The sequence below is a fragment of the Nicotiana tomentosiformis genome, chromosome 1 (assembly GCF_000390325.3).
Source record: "Nicotiana tomentosiformis chromosome 1, ASM39032v3, whole genome shotgun sequence".
NCBI classification, from domain to species: domain Eukaryota; kingdom Viridiplantae; phylum Streptophyta; class Magnoliopsida; order Solanales; family Solanaceae; genus Nicotiana; species Nicotiana tomentosiformis.
In genome coordinates this window covers 6,815,697-6,835,216 of record NC_090812.1, presented here as the reverse complement: position 1 = coordinate 6,835,216, position 19,520 = coordinate 6,815,697, and the positions used below count along the sequence as shown (strand labels likewise).

The 19,520-nt window shown below is 35.1% G+C and overlaps 2 pseudogenes; one reads left to right on the top strand and one right to left on the bottom strand.

Annotated features, from left to right (window-relative positions):
• The window catches only part of LOC104100479 (very-long-chain aldehyde decarbonylase CER1-like), a 168,847-nt pseudogene extending 150,386 nt beyond the window's left edge, over nt 1–18,461 (bottom strand).
• Nucleotides 1–19,520, top strand: part of LOC104097901 (very-long-chain aldehyde decarbonylase GL1-5-like) — a 167,753-nt pseudogene that overhangs the window by 144,980 nt on the left and 3,253 nt on the right.

Genomic DNA, 19,520 nt, shown 5'->3' with positions numbered 1-19,520 from the left:
CCAGTATCACTTTGGCCTAATTCACTTTCATTTTAGTTCACAAATCCCACAGCCTATTATTTCTCGTTAGTTTTCCAACTTAGAATCTCTGCATCTCAATTCCGTAACTCTTCTTTTTCCAAAAGAGTATCTTAAGACTTAATTCACCTTCATGTTATCAACTAAATGGAACAGTCGCCCAAAACACAGTAAATACTTCCGTTAAGGCTACACACCATAAAAATGATATATCATCCACAATATACTTAATTTAAACTCAGAAGATTTATACAAAATTAAGCATATGTAACACAGAATCATACCAAGAGCAAAATAAAGAGCATCATCTCACATAATCAGTCAAACAAAATTATGGGCATACAAGGTTAATAAAGTTGGAGAGTGTGTTAGGAAATGGACCTCAAAACAGAATCTGACCGTAACTGTTGAAATCTTTGAAACGCGAAAGCAACAAAATCGCGTACAAATACTTGACCGAAACTGTGGAACAGAGCCTGGACCAGAAAAATCAAACAAAGACCTCGAACGGCGAATCCAAGCGGACAACCTCACTGACTCAAACTCCCTTTTGTTTGGATGCCTCGCCGGAAAATCCTAAAATCGTCCAGATTTGAGCAGATATGAAGGTTTCCAGTTGAAACCAAGCTGTTTCGACGGATATCGCCGATTTTTGAGAGCTCGCCAGATTCTGAAATAGTAAATCTGAATAAAATCTCTTGAGTTCTTTAAAGTTCTGTGACTATTATGATTGAGAACGCGAAAGAAGAAGGCTTCAATGGTGGTTTCATGGTTGAAAGGCGGAGGAGATGCGGCTGAAGACCTGAAAATCCGGGGGAGGTCGGCTTAGAATGGAGGAGTTGAAGGGTTTCCTATGGGAGGTGGGCGGCTGATTTCTCAAAGTTTTTGGAAGATCTGGGTTTATTTGATTTTTTTTTTCGGGGGGAGGGGGGGGAATGGGGCAGCAGAGGCGTATGTATTTTTGTGGGGCGTGTTGCTGCTTTTTTTGTGTGCCTAGAGTTAGTGAAGGGTGGTCTGTCTTAGGGGTGGAGGAATTCGGTCTCTCTAGGGTTAGTTCTAGGGTGTTATATGAGGGAATGGGCCATTCACTTTAGGCTTTTTTGGCCAGATTTGTGCTTAAAATAGGTTTAATTAACCAAAAATTTATCCACCCCACATCAACTCTTGCCTATTAAATAAAAAATAAAGATAAAATACTACCAAAATATTAATTAGCCCTACTTAAGTAGAAATAACTATTAAAATAAAACTAACTGTTAAAACAAAACTATTTTTGGTATTTTTTCAAATATCATACTAAAAATAAAAATAGGATTAGATTAAAATCATCGCAAAATTAAAATAATACTTCTACCAAAAATACTAATATAAAAAGATATGTAATGAGGTAAAAAAACAAAGTGAAACTATTTTTTTGTGTTTTCGAATTTTATGTTCTACTATTAGATTAAAAGTGAAAAATATGCTAAATCCTATCAAATTAAAAATAAGTAAATATTTTAAAAATACTACTTTTAAAAGTTGCGCGAGTCAAAAATTACGTGCTTACATACGTAAATCAACTCATACCCCAGTAAATGTCTAGCCTAACCCCAGAGAAGTAGTCACGAGGAGTCGACATCGACACTTACTAGAGGTCCAATAAAGCAATATAATAAATTATAGCAGATATGAAGCACACATCAATAATGGGGTAAATCTGTAAGTTACATAATCTTCCAAAACTTCTTTTAAAGGGTATGATTTTCTCAGTTTTATATTCTACCTCAACAACTCAGATATATCAAGTGCCAGTATCAAACGGATATGGAATACCATATAAAAGACCATGCATCAGTGGAAGAATAATCTCGTGAACATTCGGACTGCCAGCGATATAACGCACGATTATGCCGAGGTCGCTCGGCCCGATCAAGAATAATGTGTACATGAAAAGAGTAGATGCCTTGAATATCTAAAACAGTTTGATAACAAAATTATCTTTGGTTGTTTCTACGTTTCTGGGTAACCAAACTAAGTTTACTCTTATACCAAATATGACAATAAACTTCCAAATGCTTGATATATCATTTGTTACACATATATAGTTACCACAAAAAAAAATGATAGCACTACTTCATAGAACTAAATAATTGTAGGAAGTGTTCTAGTGTTTTTCATGGAGAGTAATAAGAGAAAAAATTTTACTTACTTGAGTTGACGTATATAGTAGTAGATTTGTATGTTGCAGGAGGCGAACATATAAGCTTAACTAAAATTTACAATATTTTTACGGAAGCAGAAAATTTCAATTCGATTTCAAAGGCAATTTATATATGCAGATGTTTGATAAGAATTTAATTGAGTGTTTGATGGGTTTCTTCAACAGATGAGATAATTAATTAACAATTTTAATTGTATATCTGTTGGTTTTCTTTGACAGATGAAGTAATTTATTTTGAGTAACAGTTTTCTCAATTATAATTGTTATGTTCAATGCACTTCGTACTGTTGCAATTTTGAATGCGGAAGAAATAAAATGCTCAAGCTTACATGCACCGTTCTCCGAAGAAGCCCAAAGGCTTTGTTAAAAGCTGACCATCTCAATGCCAATGTGTCCACATTTGTGTCTTTTAGTTTTAATTTTTGGAAAATTTCACATAAGAACAAGTGGGCTTCCTACTTTTCAATTTTGTAGCCCATATTTCAATTTACAACCAACTAGCCTAAAAATAATATGCTAATATTCAACGTCCAACTCCAATAGATTCTCGAAATTACTGTTTAATTTTTAAAAAGGATTGCTCAAGCTTTTAAGTTAATTTTCGAATCAGTAACTGTGATTCAAATATTAGTTCAACAAACAAAATCCATTTGTATGGTGAAAATTTGCTTTTTAACAAGCTTAAATATGTGAGTTTAAATTTCGAATTTGATTTTGTGAGAAATTTGGAGTGAGTGTTATTTAGACTTGTTATAAATAGTATAAGGAGGTTGTATATAAAATTTGAAGTCATTTAATGGAGATTTGGACTGGCTTTGAACAGGAATTGCAATTGAAAATCGTGGAAGAAGTTCATCTACAGAAGCTTGTATAAATGTGTATAAAAGTGTATAATAGTGTATAAGACGTGTTTATACACTCATATATGATTATACAAAAAACTGACTTCATCTTCTTCCTTGCGTATTTTTCGAAATTTAACTCAAATCTTGCTTAAATCTACTCCAAATCACTTCAAATTTAAAATTTGAACTCCTTTTGATATTTTCAATCAATTGGAACAACACCCAATCCAAACAAGTAACAAACTCAAAAAATCCTATTTTTGAAAATAAAACTTTGAATGGCCTTCAATGGTGGACTTCTACTCTTCAACTTTCTTATATTGCAACCAGGTGACACATGGGGAGAAGCAGAAAATACACGACCCCTTGAAGCATATGTAGAAGATGTAAGAAGAAGAGAGAGTGAAAGCAATGGTTGTAAGAACACAGATTTAACTCTATAGTTTTTAGAAGCAATGGTTGTAAGAACACAAATTTTGAATTTGCTAGTGATTTCAATATATATACAATATGGGCTAGGTCGGGTAAAATTTAAAAACATGGGCAATTTTTTGTTATGGTGTGAAATCACGTGTATTTTCTTGTAATTCTTTCTTTAATTTAACACTTTTTTAATCTTCATTAGAATATATATTTACCTCTTTTTATACAAATATTGTTGAAATAGTGATTGATTGAAAGGGCAAAATTGTCACTTAATTTTTTATGGGTGAATTTATAAATTAACTTTTGACTTACAATGTTTCTACTTTTAATATAGTATAGTATGATGATTAATACAACTAACCTTTATTTTAACCCATTATTTAGTGTAATCCTTTTTTCTAAAAACCATTGACACCCTAGAGAGAGAACAAGCTACTACTTGTAATAGCCAAATTAAAACTTCGTAAAATCACCGTGGATGTCAGAGAACCATTTTTTGCTTCTACTACTTGTCTCCTTTTGAACCAGAAACCTGAAATGCCTTTAATTACGACAAGAAAGTCGGCTTTCACCTAACAGGGACCAAATGTCTCTCTACGTTCACTTGAAATTAAATGCTCCATTAAACAACACGAACACTAAAAACGTGTCTAATTAAAACAATAAATCTTATTTATAAAGTAAAATTTAAAAAGATTTTTCAAACATGTATAATATTGAAATAATAAAATAATTTAGCACAACACAAAATTTAAATAGAATTATTTATTCGTATCAACAATTTTGATAACAAACTCTCAAAAATTTATTTACACAATTGAGAAAGAAAAAGAATAAAAGCTTTTTAAACATATATTCTATGCAAGTAATACAAAAAAAACAATTATTTAAAATAGAGGCATAATTTATAACATACATTATATATTCTTCAAAATTATGCTCAATTTTTTTATTCCAACATTATATATGCTTAAAAATTATGTTTAATAATTTTATATTCCAAATTTATATATGCTTGGAATATACCTTGAAAATTATATTCCACATTTTTATGTTAAAAATAATATTTATTTGTTCTATAGATAAGTCATAATACAGATTAAAAGGAGGAAAAAATACCATAAAATTTAAAAAGTAAAAAAAATAAAAGACAAGATGATAATTTAGAGGGTAAAATAAGTATTTGACCAACGAAAGTTTGAGAAATTTGGTTGAGTGATTTTTTTAGTGCTATAGGCATAGTTAGGTAATTTTTCTCTTACAAATAAAAGAAATATAGGTTTACTAGATAATTTCGAATAGCCGAGTGACCATTTGAGTGATGGACTCCCAAAAATGCTATTTTCTTAAACAATAGTATATGAAAATATATTTTGATCATTTCTTAGATTCTTGAATCGCGAACAGTTATCTTAAAAAAATTTAAAACATTAATCTAATTTAAATTTAGCTCATCTGTGTCAATTTGATGAATTTATTCAATTGGTAATTTGATCTGAGAGAATAAGAAGATGAAGACGAGAGGAAGAAGAGAAGAGCTGGAAATGGAAAGCTCATAATTCCATTCAATTGAAAACATATTGTACAACCACCGACCCTAGTGTATTTATACTAACTAACCTCTGATTCAACTATAGTTACTATTATATACTCTAGTTAGCTAACTATGGTTTAAATAACAACTAATTCCCACTAACTACTTGTCCTATATCAATACATTCCTCTAACACCCCACCCTCCAATCAAGCTAGGTCTAAGGAAGATGTTCTTTAGGCCTAGTGTCACGACTCGAAATTCTCACCTTCGGACCGTGATGGCGCATAACTGTCACGACCCAAAATTTCCACTTTTGGACCGTGATGACGCCTAACATTTCACTTGTTAGGCAAGCCAATGTTAGAATAATATTATCCATTTTTAAAATAATTTTTAAATTTATTAATAACAAAGAACAAATGCGGAAGTAAAGTCTGAAATGTAGTGAATAATCCTTAAAAATAATGGTGTCTAAATACCATCCCAGAATTGGTGTCACAAGTGCACGAGCTTCTAGAATAAATACAAATAAAGGTCTGAATAAAATAAAGCTGTCTAAAAATAAACACACAGCTAAAGTAAAATAGACGGCGACTTCAGAACTGCGAACGCTATGCAGTTATACCTCAAGTCTCCTCTGGTAGCTGAAATCCGAGCAAGTCTATGGTACGCTGCTAGGACCAATTTTAAAATTTGCACAAAAAGTACAGAGTGTAGTATCAGTACAACCGACCCCATGTACTGGTAAGTGCTGAGCCTAACCTCAACGAAGTAGTGACGAGGCTAAGGCAAGTCACTTACATTAACCTGTACGCAATATTAGTAACAACAACAAATAATAGAAATAAATCAGGTAACTCATTTATAATAATTGAAGCCAACTCAGCAGTCATAACCAATTATCATTTCCATCAATTTCCGTTGCAGCGTGCAACCCGCTCTCACAATATATTCAAATTCAATTCTGTTGCAACGTGTAACCCGCTCTCACAATATATTCATTTTCAATCCTCTCATATAAATAGACGGCGACTTCAGAACTACGGACGCCATGCAGTTATACCTCAAGTCTCCTCTGGTAGCTGAAATCCGAGCAAGTCTATGGTACGTCGCTGGGACCAACTCCGAAATCTGCACAAGAAGTGCAGAGTGTAGTATCAGTATAACCGACCCCATGTACTGGTAAGTGTTGAGCCTAACCTCGACGAAGTAGTGACGATGCTAAGGCGGGACACTCACATTAACCTGTACGCAATATTAGTAACAACAACAAATAATCAAAATAAATCGGGTAACTCCTTTATAATAATTGAAGCCAACTCAGCAGTCATAACCAATTATCATTTCCATCAATTTTCGTTGCAGTGTGCAACCCGCTCTCACAATATATTCATATTCCATTCTATTGTGGCATGCAACCCGCTCCTCTCATAAATTTATTTTAATCAAGTCTGTTGCGGCGTGGAACCCGATCTCCCAATATATTTATTTACCAATTCTTATAGAAGAAATTTTCTCAATAAATGCAACAATTAATATGAAATTATAAGAAAACAAGCATACAATAATTATGATTTAATTATGAAACAAACAATGTCAAATAGCAAATTATTATGGAAATCATGGAAAAAATAGACATTTTATTATTTAATATGCTAAATGTCAAATAACAATTAATACACATAATTCAAGTAGCATGTAACAATTAATGAAGGAATTCAAGAATTAATATTTGGCAAAGAATATGAGAGAAACAATAATAATAATAATTAATTCATGATTTAAAACAATTTATGATTTTTTAAGTAATTATGTAAACAATTAATTTGACGACGTATAGACACTTGCCACCTCGCCTATACGTCGTTCACATGCATTTCACATAACAAATAGTTTAAGGGTTCTATTCCCTCAAGTCAATGTTAACCACGACATTTACCTCGCTTTACAAATTCCAATCAATTACTCGACCACAACTTTTCTTTTTAAATTTATCTCCAAAAGCTTCAAATCTATTCATAAACAATTCAATATACTCAATACGAATCATAGGAATTAATTCCATATGAATTTACTAATTTTCCGGATAAGAATCCGAAATTCATTAAAATATTCGACAGTGTGACCCACATCTCAATTCTCGAAAAAACTTACGAAATCCGAACACCCGTTCCGATACGAATCCAACCATATAAAATTTATCAAATTCCGATGTCAAATAAATCTTCAAATCTTAAATTTTTATTTTTGGAAGATTTTATAAAAATCTGATTTTCTTCCATAAATTCACGGATTCATGATATAAATGAGTATGGAATTATGAAATATAATCAAATATAGGATAAGGAACACTTACCCTAATGCTTTTCCGTGAAAATCGTCCAAGAATCGCCTTACCCGAGCTCAAAAATGGAAAAGAGTTGAAAATGGGTTGAAACCCCATTTCCAGAACTTAAGTTATGCTTTTCAGATTTTTATTCATCGCGATCGCGGAAATTCATTCGCGATCACGTAGAACAAAATTTGCTCAGGTTTGTTTAACACTACGTGATCGTGTATAAGGCCATGCGATCGCAGAGAATAATTTCTAAGCCTTACGCGATCGCGTACAGGTTTATGTGATCGCGTAGCACAATTTCTGTGCTTCAGCTTCTGCCTCATTCCTTCTTCGCGATCGCAGCTTTCAGCTCCCGTTCGCAGTGCACTAGGACCTAGCCTTTCGCGTTCGCATGCCTATCTTCGCGAACACGAAGAGTAAAACTCACGGCTTAAAATTTTCTCTTCGCGATCGCAGGAATAGCTTTGGGGCTCCAAATGACATCAAAAGCTCAAAAACCATATTTTCTAAGTTCAAAATCATCCTTTAGCCTATCCGAAACTCACCTGAGCACTCGGGGCTCCAAACCAAACATGCACCCAAGTCCTAAAACATCATATGAACTTGCTCGCGCGATCAAATTGCCAAAATAATACCTAGAACTACGAATCAGACATCAAATCAAAGGAAGTTTTCAAGAAAACTTTAAAACTTATATTTTCACAACCGGACGTCTGAATCACGTCAAATCAACTCCGATTCTCACCAAATTCGGCAGACAAGTCATAAATATTATATTGGACCTATACCGGGCTCTGAAACCAAAATATGGACCCGGGGTAAATAAATCCAACATCAGTAATTTCTTAAAAATTATTAAGCTTTTAAGCTTTTAATTTTTCATCAAAATTCCATATCTGGGGCTAGGGACATCAGATTTCGATTCCGGGCATACGCCCAAATCCCAAATCACGATACAGACCTACCAAAATTGTCAAAATACTGATTTGGGTCCGTTTGCTCAAAATTTTGACCAAAGTCAACTTAGTTGAGTTTTAAAGCTCTATTTCATATTTTAGTCCATTTTTTACATATAAATTTCCCAAAAAATTATACGGACTGCGCACGCAAGTCGAGGAATGATAAATGGTATTTTTTGAGGTCTTAGAATATATAATTATTTATTAAATTTAAATATAACATTTTGGGTCATCACACCTAGCTTGGATAACAAATGGTCATGCTGAAGGCAACTCAACCCATTTGTCAAGAGATCAGCTGGTTGCTCGGCAGAAGGCAAGTACATAGTCTCAACCAATCCCTGTTGTGCCTTCTCATAAATAAAATGGCAATTTATATCAATGTGTTTAGTTCTTTCGTGAAAGACTTGGTTTGCAGAAATTTGCATAGCAGATTTACTGTCACAATAGAGTGGAATTGGCAGAGTGATAGATACCCCCAATTCACTGAACAGACCAACCAACCACACTATCTTTGCCACTGTTAATGCCCAACTCCTGTACTCAGCCTCAGCTGAACTACGAGAGATAGTATTTTTCTTCTTGGATTTCCAAGAGACGAGAGAATCACCAAGTGTGACCATATAGCTAGTCACAGACTTCCTTTTATTTGGGAAAAAGGCCCAATCAGCATCACAATAAGCTTTCAACTTGTTAGAAACTGTAGATGACATAAGGATTCCCAGACCACGAGTCTTCTTCAGGTATCTAATCACTCTTAAGGCAGCTTCGAATTGCGATGTCTTAGGAGCATGCATGAACTGGCTCAAATATTGCACGACAAAAGAGATATCTGGCCTAGTAATGGTCAAGTAAAGCAGCCTACCAATCAATCTCTGATAAGCTCCAGGATTAGCAAGCAAAGTATCATTGGTAAGTCCAAATTGATGATCAAATTCAGCTGTTGTTAACTTCTGATTCACCTCAACAGGAGCCCCTACAGGTTTTTCCCCTTCCTTACTCCTTGCAAACTCAATTCCCAAAAAATATTTTAGCTCCCCCAAATCTTTGATTTTGAAATTTTGATGAAGTGTAGCTTTAGTGTCTGATATAAGGACATCATCATCTCCAGTGATGAGCAAGTCATCCACATACACTAAAATGATGACTATTCTCCCATTGATATGTTTGGTGAAACAAAGAATAATCAAGATGACTTTGTTTGAATCCTAACTGAAGAAGAGAAGTGGTTAACTTGATGTTCCATTGGCGTGAAGCCTGTTTAAGTCCATAAAGAGACTTGTGCAATCGACAAACTTGTGTCTTTGCTGAATGTGAGAATCCCTGAGACAGATGTATATATAATTCTTCTTCCAAATCACCTTGCAGAAAAGCATTATACACGTCCATTTGGTGCAAAACCCAACCTTTTGCAGTTGCAATAGCAATCACAGATCTAACTATGACCATTTTCAATACAGGTGAAAAAGTTTCATGATAATCCAAGCCTTCCTTCTGGCTATACCCTTTTGCCACCAAACGAGCCTTGAACCTTTCTATATCTCCAAAAGCTGTATACTTAATCTTATAGACCCATTTACAACCAATTGCCTTCTTGCCATGAGGTAATGCTACCACTTCCCATGTGTGATTGTCTTCTACAGCTTGAATCTCTGCTTTCATGGCCTCAATCCATCTTGCATCTTTGGCTGCTTCATAATAAGATGTAGGTTCAGTTTCTAATGAAACCTTAACAACGTAAGCTTGATATTTGGCTGAGAGGCTATCATAGTGTATGACATTGCTGATTGGGTATAAGTAATGATTTGCAGAACTTGACCCTCTTTGAGGTCCAATGTAATCCTTGAGCCAAATAGGGGGTCTAGTGGTCCTGCCAGAGTTTCTCTGATCACAAACAAGAGGTGCCTCATTTTGTCCCATAACAGATGCCTCATTTTCAATAGCTGATGACTGTATCTCTGAAACAGAAATGGTAGCCTCTTCTGCATTGCTGGGAATAGAAGATTATGTGGCATGCATCTCATGTATAGGTGCATTAGCTTCTTTATCAATATGAGCAGTCTCAAGAGAATCATCACCCATATGAGCAGTCTCAAGAGAATCATCACCCCTGCTATCAACAAGTGACATCATACAATCATTGTTGACTGTGTAAGTTGTCTGAGGGAACGCTCTGAAATCTTCAGTTATATGTTGAAAAGGATATACATCTTCATGGAATACTACATCCCTGCTCACAAATATAGACATTTTCTCAATATTATATAACTTGTAGCCCTTTTGTGTAGGAGCATATCCCAGAAATACAGATCTTATTGCACGAGGACCAAATTTGTCTCCCCTCACTAGATTAGTGGAAAACCATAGATATCCAGAACTCTCATATGAGATATAGAAGCTTGTCTGCCAAACCATATTTCAAATGGTGATCTATTGTTCAGAACAGTGGAGGGTATCCTGTTGATGATATACATTGTTGCCTCCACACATTCAACCAGAATTGAATAGGCAAGTGACCTGGAAACTTTATAGCCCTTGTTGTCTCCAAGATATGTGTGTGTATTCTTTCCACCACTCCATTTTATTGTGTAGTATATGGACAAGAACTTTGATGCATAATGCCGTGCACTGAGAATAATTCATTGCAATTCTGATTAAAAAACTCTGTGCCATTATCAGATCTAAAACATTTTATCATCTTGCCAAACTGTGTTCTTACCATAGTAATGAAGTGCTTGAGTACTGTAACTACATCATATTTAAGATGAAATAAGAAAAACCAAGTCCATCTAGAACAATCGTCTACAATTGTGAGAAAATATCTCTTTCCATTATGAGTTAAAGCTTTGTAAGGCCCCTATACATCCATATGCAGTAAATCAAAATAATTTGCTGGTCTAATAATACTTATAGGAAATGGAATTCTATCTTGTCTTGCTAATGGACAAATATCACAATGGCTTATTCCATACTATAGCTACAATTGAAACTAGACAACTTCTTAATGACTGAAACATGTCCCAGCCTCCTATGCCACAATTCAACATCATCTCTTACTACTATAAATGATTTAGCTGGATCCTTTAATTTGCTTTGTGTATGAAGCACATAAAGTTCCCCTTCCTTTTTACCAATCTCCTCCACCTTCCTAGTGAAAAGATCCTGTAAAATGTAGAAATCAGGATAAAAGGCAGCACAACACTTAAGAGCCTTTGTCAATTGAGATACAGACAATAGGTTAAACTTGAATGCTGGCACATATAAAACACCTGTAACAGTTTCTCCTCCACTCAGTTGGCAACTTCCAACATGAGACACTTTAGCTTAATCACCTGTAGGAAGCTGTACACTGTCTGCATTTCCTGTTGTCACTTTAGCATGCAAAGCATTTTGATTACTAACCATGTGATTAGTATCCCCAGTATCTACATTCCACTTTTCATTAGACTGTTGAACATATGAAACATTACCTGCCATATGTGCACGAGCAGGAGATTCTGAGACATGTGATTTGTTCAACATAGTAAAGATCTGTTGATATTGCTCAAGTGTAAAGACAGGTGCAAGAGCATACTATTGTTTCCCTAACTGCTGCTGTCCTTGTCCAAGGCCTTGTTGACCATAATTCTGTGGTTTAGTCGGCATTCCATCTGATGAAGTATAAGAATTTTGGCCTGGAAGACTACTGGTCATATTTGCTTTCCTCTTTGGCTTAAAATCTGCAGGGTAGCCATTCAACTTATAACAGTTTGTCTTCAGATTCCCTTTCATGTTGCAATATTCACACCTCAATAATTTGTAGCAACCCTTTCATATTACAATAGTCACACTCCAAATTGTAGTTTTTCTTCATCTTTTGTCCCACCTTTGATGAGTACAAGGCTGTGGGATCTGAGGAATCAGATACATATGAACTATTACCAGCTATAATTTTTTGACTTTCATCTTGCAGAATCATTGCATATGCTTGATTAAGGGAATTTTAGATTTAACTACGGGCTTGGTTGTAATTATCATTAAGCCCCATCAGAAATTACCATAGTCGCTAATATTGTTGATGATCTACAAACTTTTTAGACTTATCACAGCAAATAGGAGGTGGCATTATTGAATCATATTCATCCCAGAGGTCCTTCAGTTTAGAGTAATATACAGACACAATAGACATTCCTTGAGTCAATGTGAAAATTTCTCTATGAAGATAATACATGCGTGAAGCATTCACCTTGTCAAAACGCTCACGCAGATCAGCCCGGATTGCACATACATTTGAACAAAATAGAACACCGCTTAACAAATCACGACTAACATTATGCATAATCCATGATTTAACTATAACATTACATCGGTCCCATAGGTTAGCATACTTATCTCCATAGGTGTAGTGTGTAATGGTTCCATCAACAAATCCCTGCTTATTGCGAGTCAATAGCGAAACTTCCATAGCTTGGCTCCACATAGTGTAATTTTCTATTCCAATCAACTGGAAACCTAATGACAACGCTCCAGGTGTATCAGATGGATGCAAATATAGAGGATGATTGTGATCAATCACAATCTAGCTTTGATCAGTAACTTCATCAATCGCCATTGGAGAAAAATTAGGGTTTTGAACAAAAAACAAAAAAATAGAGGATCGATGAATCTCCCGTTCTTCAACAAATTCACAATGAAGAACCCTAGATTTGATCGATTATCTGCTCTGATACCATGTCAATTTGATGAATTCATTCAATTGGTAATTTGATCTGAGAGAATAAGAAGATGAAGACTAGAGGAAAAAGAGGTGGAAATGGAAAGCTCATAATTCCATTCAATTGAAAAAATATTGTACAACCATCGACTAAGTGTATTTATACTAACTAACCTCTAATTCAACTATAGTTACTATTATGTACTCTAGTTAGCTAACTATGGTTTAAATAACAACTAACTCCCACTAACTACTTGTCATGTATCAATACATTCCTCAACAATCTGATTCAGATCATGACTTTAACCTACGTTTTCCTCAAGAGATTAGGAAAGAAGATGAAGGAATTTAAGTTAAAACACTTACGTGCATACAAACAAATTATATGCACAATTTAGTGCTACTTTCAGACATAATGATCAAGTGAAAAAATACAAAATAAACATTGTGGTGATTGTCAAGACCGTCTCTGGTGAACTGAAGTTTAAATGAAAACACATACGTGCTTAAATAACTGGCAAGTCCTGCAGCCTCACAATTAGTAAAACTCAGTAATAGATTAGTACATTACCAAACATTATAGAGAATATGTCTATGAAATGATTATACTAATTTATATGTATGAATAAAAAATCGATTAGTAATATGTGGATCATACTGTAGTTAAACTCAAATGAAAAATTTGACAATGCTACTAAAAAGGAAGCAATTGCATGGTACTATAGGAAGCGGATAAGACATTACAATTGCATCTTTCCTGTTTACTCCAACTTGTCATGAATCATAGCATTGACATGTGTTCACACTTTAATTTGATGCATATTTCCAATATATACGCAAGCACACAATGTAGAATAAGCTACTTCTAGGTGGACTAGAGTTGCTAATTGATGACACGGTCCAGATTATGGGTATCTCGCAATTAACTATATGTGTACGAAGGCTTTGATTTTTTTGACTTTCTTAGTAAGAAAAAAAAAACGAATCATCAAACATGTTGTTAGAAAGTAGATTTTGTGGAGATAATTGCACTGAGCCTGTTAAAGTGAGCCGGTCAAAAAATGCGAAAATAATGAAAAAAGTTTAACTTCCATATACAATTGTAAAAAATTCTTATACTATAATCCGAGGCGGATCTATGTACAAGCTTGAGGGTGCCACGCCACCCGGACGACTTGGTTGAAACTCTATGCATATATGCATGTAGCTGAATATACGTAGAAGACATTGACTAAATATTAATGTTTACACCGAAATGAAAAGCTGGCGTAAGGTGCCAGTGGTAGAGGGCCTTTTCTCCCAAGGCGCGTGAGTTTGATTCCCGGTTGATACGCTTTTATAGTATGCCGTTTATCCTTCTCCAAATCATCATCTTTCGGCCAATCACGACTAAAATAAATATTATAGGATTGCTACCAATAAAGTTTAATATTTTACTTTTGATAAAATAAATAAACTAATAAAGCAGGAATACTACACTAGGTTTGTTGTTGTTATTGTAAAATAGGAGTAATTTGAAACAACTCCTCTATCTCCACAAAATAGGAGTAAGGCTTGTGTTCACGCAACTCTCCTCGCTAAAATAAATATTATGGGATTGCTAACAATAAAGTTTAATATTTTACTTTTGATAAAATAAATAAATTAATAAAGCAGGAATACTACACTAATTTTGTTGTTCTTGTTATTGTTGTAAAGCATGAGTAATTTGAAACAACCCCTCTATTTTCACAAAATAGGGGTAAAGTTTGTGTTCACGCAACTCTCCTTAAACCCTCATTATGTTAAATTATACTAGTATGTTGTTGTAGTAAAGCATGAGTAATTGATGCAAATGACGATAGCCATTTGTGGGTTTGATTCAGTTTCTACAATTCTACTACTGAATATGGTTTGAGGGCATGAGTGATAGATTAAAAAAAGGTGAAAAAGAAATTCATAATATTTCAGATTTCTCCTCCCTAGCGAATTAGGATTCAGAGTTTCTCCCGTAATCTTGCTATGAAATTGTAGAACTTCATGATGGAGAATATCATGCATGGTGTAACGGCCCGACCGATCGTTTTGAATATTATAACCACGTTCTTTCATTTATTGTTCAATTTATGCCTTACAATTAATTTATGATTTATCGAGTTAGTTGGTTCGGGTCCGGAAGGAATTCGGAGTGAAATGAGTCACTTAGTCTCATAATTGAAAATTTTAAGATAGAAAAGTTGTCCAGATATGGACCTATGTGTAAACGACCTCGGATTCGAATTCTGATAATTACAATAGTTCCGTATGGTAATTTTGGACTTAGGAGCGTGTCTGGAAGAATTCCAAACGCATGCGATCGCGTCCCAAATCCTGCGATCGCACAGAACAACTCGCCTATGCCCCCAAATAAGCCTATGCGATCGCAGACCTACCCACACGATCGCGTATAAGGAACCCAGAAAGTTCATACCAGCCATTTTGCAAAGTCCAAAAACTATCCGTTAATCACCCGAAACTCACCCGAGGCCCTCGAGACCTCAACCAAAAATACCTACAAGTCATATATCAACATACAAATTTAGTCGAACCATCGAATCACTCAAAACAACATCCAAATGCCAAATTACTCTTAGATTCAAGCCTAAAAACTTCTAAATTTCCAAATTCGGCAACCGATACCGAAACTAACCAAACCACGTCCGAATGACCTCAAATTTTGCACACACGTCACAAATGACACTACGAACCTACTCCAACTTCTGAAATTCCATTCCGATCCCGATATCAAATTTTGCACTGCCGACCGAAATCGCCAAATTTTTAATTTCGCCAATTCAAGCCTAATTCTACCACGGACCTCCAAATCACATTCCGGACGCACTCTTAAGTCCAAAATCACATAACGGAGCTAACGGAACCATCAGAATTTAAATCCGAGATCGTTTATACATATGTCAATATCCGGTTGACTTTTCCAACTTAAGGTTTTAAATAAGAGACTAAGTGTCTCACTCCACTCCGAAACCACTCCAGACCCGAACCAACTAACTCGGTATAATACAATACAGCTAATTAACATATAAAGAAGCAAAAATGGGGGGAACGAGGCCATAACTCTCGAAACGACCGGTCGGGTCGTTACAATGTCTATTCTTTGCTGGAATTACTGAAAGTGAATTATAACTATATAGCTCGTCATTATCTTCAGTTCCTTAGTTACTATTTTTACTTGCTGAGTTGGTTGTACTCATACTACACCCTGCGTTTCGTGTGCAGATCCAGGTATTTCCGGACATAGCGGGTGTTGATCATTTCGCGTAGTTGATTTGCAGGAGTTTTTGAGATAGCTGCTTTGTTCCGCAGACCTTGTCTCTCCTTCTCTATCTCCTTGTTTACTGTATTTTGTCTCAGACTATTATAAACAATATTTTTCAGACTTGTATTCATATTAGATGCTCATGCACTCAGTGACACCAGGTTTTGGGGAGTGTTCGTGTCAGTATTTGTGGAATTTTGTATTGTATTAAATTATTGTATTTTCAAACTTAAGAGAAATTGTGGTTTATTGAGATTATGGCTTGTCTAGTAACAAGATAGGCGTCATCACGACATGTTGGGATTTTAGGCCGTGACACATGGCAAGGGAGAGAACTTCTGCACAATGTGAATTTCGTCGCTGACTTGTGCTATGTTCGTTCGAATATCAATGCACATTAGGATTCGGGCAGCCAATATGTTGAGAAGTGTTATTAGTATTTGTTGTAGTGTTGAGGACAATCCATGCTCTTTAAGAAGTGTTACTAGATATATTAACCCTCTTTGTGCACATCACCACGTCTTGTGGTGGTACAGTTGCAAATTAACAGCGTCTAATACTCTTGTTTGAAACTACTAACAACTTCTTTGTAAACGAAAAAGACGAATAACTCGAGCTGAAATCTAAAGTTGATCAAAATCGATTTATTAAAATTTACTCTGTTTGGATCGGATAAATAACAATACATTTATGTTTAAAGCAGTATGACACCAGCAACCTCGAAATCCTGGATCCGCCTCTGACTATAATATAATTATCCTTACAAAGTGGAATTCATAATTTAGAAATTAATACGGGTTTCATGCTATAACAAGCACAAGTATACTGGTTGTTAATGTGTATATAAGTTAAAAGCGGTAAATAGGAAATTATACACATGCCCCTGCATAGCATATATAACTCTATATAAGGCAGTGGAAGCAGAGGCTTTTGAGGAACACAGGGAAAGAACAAGTTGAGCAAAGCTACAAATACTTAGTTTTACCAGTTAATTTGTGGTGAAGGAACAAAAGAATGGCTACTAAACCTGGCATTCTCACAGAGTGGCCGTGGGCACGCCTGGGGAACTTCAAGGTACTCTTTTCCTTCTTTTTCTTGAATAAATCCCAAACATTCTTCCACTTTCGCAGTACTCAAAACATCACATGTTTACACTACATCTGTATTCTGTAGTAATTAATTTAAACTCTCCTCTTTAGTTTCCTCTGCTGTAGGAAATACCTATCCCTTTGAATGCAACAGATATATCTACGATATTCCACCGAGCTCCTTGTCCCACATAATAGCGAACACGAATTTTTTGCGTGTTTGTTCTGTATTGCCTAGTCTTTTCCTTCCTTCTTCGGAAAATATTCTTCGATTGAACAGAGATGTACGGTTAACCAGAAGAGAAATAGAAATACTTCATACTTATATTTTAGAATACCCCATGTCAGATTTGCACGTGCAACTTAAAATAATGTTAGACCCATCCTTGCCGCTACGATGAAGTGGAGATTGACATAACCAGTAAATTATTTTAACAGCCTCTTGCAGGATGCAGGGTAAGACTGCGTACAAACCCTTGTGATCTGGCCCTTTCCCGAACCCCGTATATTGCGGAAGCTTAGTGCACAAGGTTGCCCCTCGACACTACACAATATCAACTTCTCTTATGATGAATGGATTCAAAAATTTAAATATATACCAAAAACATTTGCTTTTAACCTATTTTCACAGTATAATTTTTCAAGGGGGAGTATTCTATCGAACACCAAAATGCATGGAGCTCTGCCCTGCTTCCACGCAAATATTCTTTCTTATTAGACTACAAAACTGTCTGTTTTGGAGAAATCCACATACTACTCGTAAATAATTGCTTTTTATGTGCCTTTAAGGTACGTAAAAGTGACTAGTTAGCATCATGTAACACTATAACGTTTTCATAGAGCCTGTATTACGCAGTGCATGAAGTTTGCATTGTCAATCTGCTATGCTACTCTACTTTTTTGTTTTACCTTTGCCCTAAATCATGAGGTTATTCTTGCTAGAATTCTGCTAACTATTCTCTTTTTCAAAATAATTTGTTCGAATGAAGTACTTGGTTTTGGCACCATTTGTGGGTCATAGCATATTCTCCTTATTCATGAGCCAAGATGATAGAGAAAGGGGTATTTTTTACTTACTCATACTCCCGTTATTACTCTCGAGGATGGTTCACAATCAGATATGGATATCTCTATCCCGTTACGTGACTGCCAAGGGTAATAATCGGATTCTTGATAGGAGCATCGAATTTGATCAAGTTGACAGAGAAAACAACTGGTACGAACTTTTCACCCTCACCCTTTCATTCTTCATCCACTACATAGTAGTAAGTGCTAACATACTCACCATCGTTCTAATAAATATTTACTTGCACCTGGTTCTTACATCAAACCAATCAGTTTAACCTTTACAATTCCAAGTTAAAGTGAAATTTATATAACATAACCATGGTTATAAGAAAGACACATGATGTGCATTTCTTAATTTGGTGTAAACATCAATTTTTACCATTCTGGGTTCCCCCTCTTCTTTCCCCAAAGAAAGTTTAAAATAAAGAGTTACTATTTTGACGAGCTGCTCTTCACTGTTTTGTACGGGAGGTTTAGGCAGCAAACTTGAACCCCTATTGGTTATTAAGGCCCTTTTATATAGATTTTCTGTAAGCTAAAGATTGTTTGAAAGCTATTTCTCATAATATAAGCTTTACCTTACAAAACGTCAACATTGTGCTTGATAGATAGTTTCTGTATCTACAAAGGGATCTAACAAAAGGAAAAGACACCGTAAATTAAAGTGTACATGACATGATTGATTTAAGGTTGAATATATGGTTTTGTAGGGATGATCAGATCATACCTAATTAATGGGCTGTTTTACTATATGGGATACCTGATGCTGGAAAAAGCTCATCTCATGCCTTTGTGGAGAACTGATGGCATCATTATTATTGCGTTGCTTCATATTGGTCCTGTCGAGTTTCTCTATTATTGGCTTCACAGAGCTCTGCATCACCATTTTCTCTATTCTCGTTATCATTCCCATCATCACTCCTCCATTGTTACTGAGCCCATCACTTGTAAGTCGTCTTTTCAAACAAGAGTTAGAATGATCAATCCGGAGAAAATGTATTACAGTTTTAGACAACAAAAGAAAAAAAAGATGTCAGGTAAAATAAAATAT